At 39.1% G+C, this 6,041-nt stretch overlaps 1 pseudogene; it reads right to left on the bottom strand.

Annotated features, from left to right (window-relative positions):
• Positions 1-1,304: 1,304 nt before the first annotated feature.
• LOC122755001 lies at positions 1,305-4,670 on the bottom strand (annotated as a pseudogene).
• Between the last annotated feature and the right edge of the window lie 1,371 nt (positions 4,671-6,041).

Raw genomic sequence — 6,041 nt, 5'->3', positions numbered from 1 at the left:
AACCTCCAATCTGTGGGGAGAAATAGGGGAAGGTATGTTCTCATATTTCTTCTTAGCTACTAGGCTTGTTCTTTGAAATTTTGTAACATACATTTTCCATTTATTGTTGTAGTCATTGTTTATATTGGTTTTTTTTTTTACTCTGCTTACTTCACTTCACATATATTCAAGTAACTGTTTCCCGGTTCCTCTGCATGCATCATATTTACTACTTTTTATAGCAGAGTAATATTCTATAACATTCATTCAGCCTTTTCCCAATGAGGGACATCTGCTTTGTTTCCTTTATTATTGTTATTTACTACCACAAAATAGAAAGATTTTGCTATATATAGGGACTTTCTCTTTGTCAATAACTTTCTTGGGGTATATGACTAGTAATGGAATATGGACATTTTTGTCACTTAATTTGAATTAGGTTTAAACACTAAAGATTGATTGAAAATGTGTGAGACCGGTTGTTACTTTATCGGTTTAGAATTGGTGACAGCAATACCTAATAAAAGAAAAGCAAAGTCACTTCCTGCTCTAACAGTTTATATGGAAAAATCAGAAACTTATAAAATTATGATAATTGGTCACATGAGCTCTCTAGTTCTTTCTGTCTCTAAATGGAAAATAAAGCAAGCAAGAGGACCAAGAATCAGTGATGAAAAGTGGACAACACTGCCCTCTCATGGAGCCAAGGAGTAAGAACACTCAGAGGAAGGCTAAAGAAAGTCTTCAGGACTGTCCTCTGGCACCTCTAGGGCCCCAGGATGTCCAAAGTTGAGAAGAAATGGTTTTATTAGAAAAAGAAAAAACAGTGTATAAGTAGGTCATTATTGTAGTTTATACATTCTTGGGCCACTTTATATTAAAATCTGGTACATTTTAAATTTTTTATGAAAACTTCTAAAGACATTACTGGCTTTTTCCCTTATCTTATCAGTGACTCAGGGAAGGAATTTTTTGATAGCAGAGGAAATTGAACTAGTCTTACCTTCCAATTCCTTCTCATAACTACATTTAATCACTCAGTCATTTAATATTGGTAAGAAAAAAGGCACTAAACTGTTTGAGGGTTTGGTGTTTTTTGTTTGTTTGTTTGTTTGTTTTTTCCCAAGAGAGCAGGCCTCCAGACTAAGAATCAGGCATTTGTTTGCCAAATGGGTATATTTTAAAAATCTTCTATTACCACTCAATTCCTGCATTCTTGTTATCTTGTAGTAATTGAATAAACTTAAAAATAAAAATCTGTACCCTAATAAAACCTCCAAAAGTTGAATCTCTTCTCTTTCCCTTCCATTTAATTGTAGAATTCCAAGGAAACATCTGCTATGCCTTTATGCTGGCCAGTCTCTGTAAATCTCTCCCAGTCTGTACTACCAAACTAAAACAGTGACACGAAGGCAGAGGCTTTCAAATGATTCCCTGAAGCACAAAATGAGGAGTGAACTGAGCAAAAATGACCTAGCCAGGCACCAGTTGAACCAAGACAACTCTGTATGGTAAAATGTAAGAGAAAACAAACACACTCCCATGAATATATTACTTAAAAAGGTAACAACTCCACGAGTAATTCTTTCTGGAACCAGGTAGAGTTTCCACAAAAAGCCCAAAGAAGAGGGGACCGCTGCTATTCATGAATACTCCCCAGCAGAATATAGGAGGCATGTAATGTTACTGTAGATAAAGGCAGTTGAGTAATGTTGTTCAAACAGGTCAGGGTAAAACAAATGGATGAGAGTGTAGCTCCAGGAAATAGTATCAGGAGGATGAGCTTCAGCATGCTTCTGATAAAATCTGCAAACCTTGCAATAGCTCTATCAACAATGCAGCCTCTAACTACAGACAAAAATGCAATCTAGCCAGTATCTGCTAGGCTGACATGAAGTGGTGTGAGAATGAAATCCAGAGCTCCAAACCAGTCAGCAAATACACCTAAAAGTATGGCATAGGCTAAAACCATCATCAGAAACCTCAAACTGCTTAAGAGCCTACAGAAACTATCTAGCTTAGCCACTGGCTTGCTGTAGCCATGATAGCAGGAAATGGAGACTATATTGGGAAATAGGAAACTGCTTGTAAAAAAAAAGTCAGAACTCTGAATTCTGCATATGACTTTATCTTTATATGATATCTCTATATGACCTTTAATATAGATGCTGTTGATTTCTGAGGCAAGTAGAGGTGATATTTCATTAAGAGCTGGAATGACAAGAGATCCAACAAGAAATGTGCAAGCTCCACCAAGGTAACTGAGCATGAAGGCAGTCGCTGTGGCAGCAGCTCAACCATGTGCAGAAAATCAAGTAGTAGACAAGACTGGAGCAGTATTCATTACAGTTGGACCTGATGATCCATTGAACAGCTGTCCTCTGGATCAGGCTTATTTTAATCTCTGAGTCTCATGATACGAAAATATATCTTAGACCTGTTCCCAAAACCATAAGAAAGGACATCAGCAGCACAGTTACCAGAGATCTCTCTTATCCTGCATTCAAAGCAGAGCAGGAAGCCAACTGGCCCTCACAGCACGAACAGCCTGATGGATGTCCCAGCTGGAAAAGCCAGAGTCCAGTGGGCTGAGTTCTGGATGGAGCCCTGGTGTTTCATACCAGGCCCTGCAGGAGGCTGGCTACCAAGTGATGATTTTTTTTTTATCCAAATAACCTAATTTTCACATTAAAGAAAAGATGTTTGCATTCATTTAAAAATAAGCCTAATTGTGGATTTCAGAGAAACCTGGAAGGACTTACATGAACTGATGCTGCGTGAGATGAGTAGAACCAGGAGAACATTGTACACAGTATCAACAACATTGTGTGTTGATCAACTGTGATAGACTTGACTCTTCTCAACAATACAATGGTCCAAGATAAGTCCAAAGGACTCATTATGGAAAATGCTCTCCAAATAAAAAAAAAAGACCTGTGGAATCTAGATGCAGATTGAACCATACTATTTCTACTTTTTTTTGTTTTTCTTTTTTTTGAGGTTTTTCCCTTTTGCTCTGATTCTTCTTTCACAGCATGACTAATGCAGAAATATGTTTAATGTGATTGTACATATATAACCTATTGCTGTCTTGAGGAGGGGGGAGGGAGAAAAATTTGAAACAAGAAATCTTATAAAAATAAATGTTGAAAACTATCTCTACACATAACTTGAAAATAATAAAATACTTTAATGATAAAAAATAAGCCTAATTATTTTAGTTCCATGGCAAATAATTTATAAATCTTTGATTGTAGGTCTGCTTTTCTAAAGCAAGATGAAGTTTGTCTTTGAGTTCTTTGCAGGGATGGTGGCTGGGCAATTGTGCAACACTTTGCTGGGAAGCACGAGGACAGCAGTTCCTATGGGGAGTTAATACACCACACCATGTTGTTGTCCTAGGGCAAATCTCCAATTCCCTCCCCACATTTCCCATATCTTCCCTCAGGGATATGAAATAATCAGTCTTCCCAATTAGTATGATTAATCTGGTGGTAGTTCTAGGGATAGATTGGAGAGAGAATCGACTCAAAGAAAGGAGACCAATTAGGAGGTTATTACAATAACCCAAGAGAAAGCAGATGAGGTCTTGAATAGGATGAACACCATGGGACTAGATCTTGACAACCCTCATACCTCAGCCAGGTAGGGAGCAAATTAATCAACTGGTAGCCTTTCTTCCCCACCTTGGGAGCAGAGAACAGTAGTTCATATTTATCTATATTGCATGAAGGAGTGGAAGCCATTAGGGAACCTGAGATTAGTGGCTTTATAGGCAGAAAAGCAATGAAAAAGTAGAGAGTGGGGCCATATTGAGGAGGTTAGAAGGGCTAGGGACCAAGAATCTGGAGAATGGTGAACCTAAGAGGCTATGAGGGCATCCAGGTGGGACAGTAGATAGAATGTGGGGCCTGAAGTTAGAGTCATCTTCCTAAGTTCGTCCCTGGCCTCAGGCATCTACTGGCTGTGTGACCCTGGGCAAGTCACTTAACCCTGTTTGCCTCAGTTTCCCCATCTGACAAATGAGCTGGAGAAGGAGATGGCAAACCACTCCAGTGTCTTTGCAAAGAAAATCCCAAAATAGGGTCACAAATAGTCAGACACAACTGAAACAACTGAACAAGAAACAAGGTGGTGAGCTGTGCCATTGGAAAAACTTGGAAACCAAACCAAACCAGGGCTGTTTGTGAGCAGCATGGAAAAAGGCATAGTAGTATTAAGGTAAAGCCTCCTGCTAACAATGATTTCATGGTAAATAAGGCATGGTAAATGAGCCCTTCGGAAATTGCATTTCCATGCTATAGCCAAACGTTGTCATTTCTTCTCCCCTATCCAGGGTAGGTTTTAAGGAAATAAAGGTAATCCCATGCTCATCATTCTCACCCTTCTTCCTATGAAAATAAATGAATAAATGAATGAATGAACGAATAAATAAGTAAAGAAAATAAATAGATAGATAGATAGATAGATAGATAGATAGATAGATAGATAGATAGATAGATAGATAGATAGATAGATGGGTGAGTGAATGAATGAATAAATAAACAAGCAGATGAAGGAACAAAGAAATGAATGAATAAATAAATGCAGTGCTCTAGGCCTTTGGTGTAATAACTCTACCCCTATTTGCCTTAGGAAAAATGCAAATTACTTAACTTGTCATATAAGGCCCTCAGCAAATCTCGGTCCATACTAACTTTCAGCCATTTGTTTTCTTCACACTGTTGCCCTTCACCCACTCTTTCAGCCTGACTGGACTACTACCTCTCTTTTGAACTGGTTCTGCTGTCTCTTCCCTCTATGCATTTATACAATCAATCTCCCCATATCTGAAGTTCATGACCTCCTCAACACCAGTTGCTCAAAAGATTAGAGCAGTAATTAGGAATTTTTGCACCTGGGTCAAGTACTGCAAACCATGCCCAAGGGAGTGGCAAAAACAGCATCCATATCTCAGGCTGCATTTAGAGAGGCCTGACTTCTAGGCCATGGAGAGATCTGTTACACTCTGCTCTGGCCAGACCTCACATTTTAGGAAGGAAACTGCCCAGAGGAAGGCAACCAAGATGGGGAAGGGCCTAGAGATATTTAACACAAAGAAGAAATGGTTTTTGCCAAGTCTTCCCATCTTCCTAAATTACCTCTTATTGTCCAGGATACCACTATCCTGCCAGTCACCCAGATTCACAACTGCAGTGTCATCCTCAACTCCTTACTCTCAGCCCCCATATCCAATCACTTCCAAGTCCTGTCAACTGTACCTTCATATCTCTTATATACTCCACTAACAGAACGCTCTGAAACTGTCACCTTCTGATGAAAGCCTGCATCACCTCATGCCTGCCTCAGATCTTTTTCCACTCCAGTCCTTCCTCCCCATAGCTTCCAAATTAATCTTCCTAGAGAGAAGATTTGACCATGTCATTCTCCCTATTCAAGAAACTTCAGTGGTTCCCTTTTCCTCAGAGGAAACCCAGCCCAGAGGTAGTGTTAGAGAAGGGAGTAGAACCCAGTTCTTATTTCTAGCTTACCTCCAGGATCAAATATAAAATTCTCTGTTTGGTCTCCTTCTACCTTCCAAGTCTTCTCCTTCCTCTCTTCCAACTCCCTCCCTCACCACACACTCATCATTCCAATGACACTGGCCTCCTTGCTGTCCTTCCCTCATACATGACACTTCATTTCCCAATTCAATGCATTCTACTGGCCATCCCTTGACCTGGAATACTCTCTCTTCTCAGCTCTGTCTCCTAGATTTCCTGGTTTTCTTCAAGCTCCAGCTAAAATCCTACCTTCTTTAAGAAGCCTTCCCTCTATTGATTATCTCCAATGTATAATGTAATATATATATTAATTCACAAACATATGTATTATATATGTTTTGTGTGTATATATATATATATACACAAACATATTTGTCTTTCTCTCTCCATATGCATGTGTGTATACACACACACACACACACACACATATATCTTGTTTGTATATACTGGTTTACATGTCATATCCCCTATTAGATTGTGAATTCCTTGAGGAAGGGACCATCTTTCACCTTTCTTTGT

Source organism: Dromiciops gliroides, chromosome 4, assembly GCF_019393635.1.
Source record: "Dromiciops gliroides isolate mDroGli1 chromosome 4, mDroGli1.pri, whole genome shotgun sequence".
NCBI classification, from domain to species: Eukaryota; Metazoa; Chordata; class Mammalia; order Microbiotheria; family Microbiotheriidae; genus Dromiciops; species Dromiciops gliroides.
The sequence above is the reverse complement of the archived record's forward strand: the minus strand, read 5'-3'. Positions and strand labels throughout refer to the sequence as shown.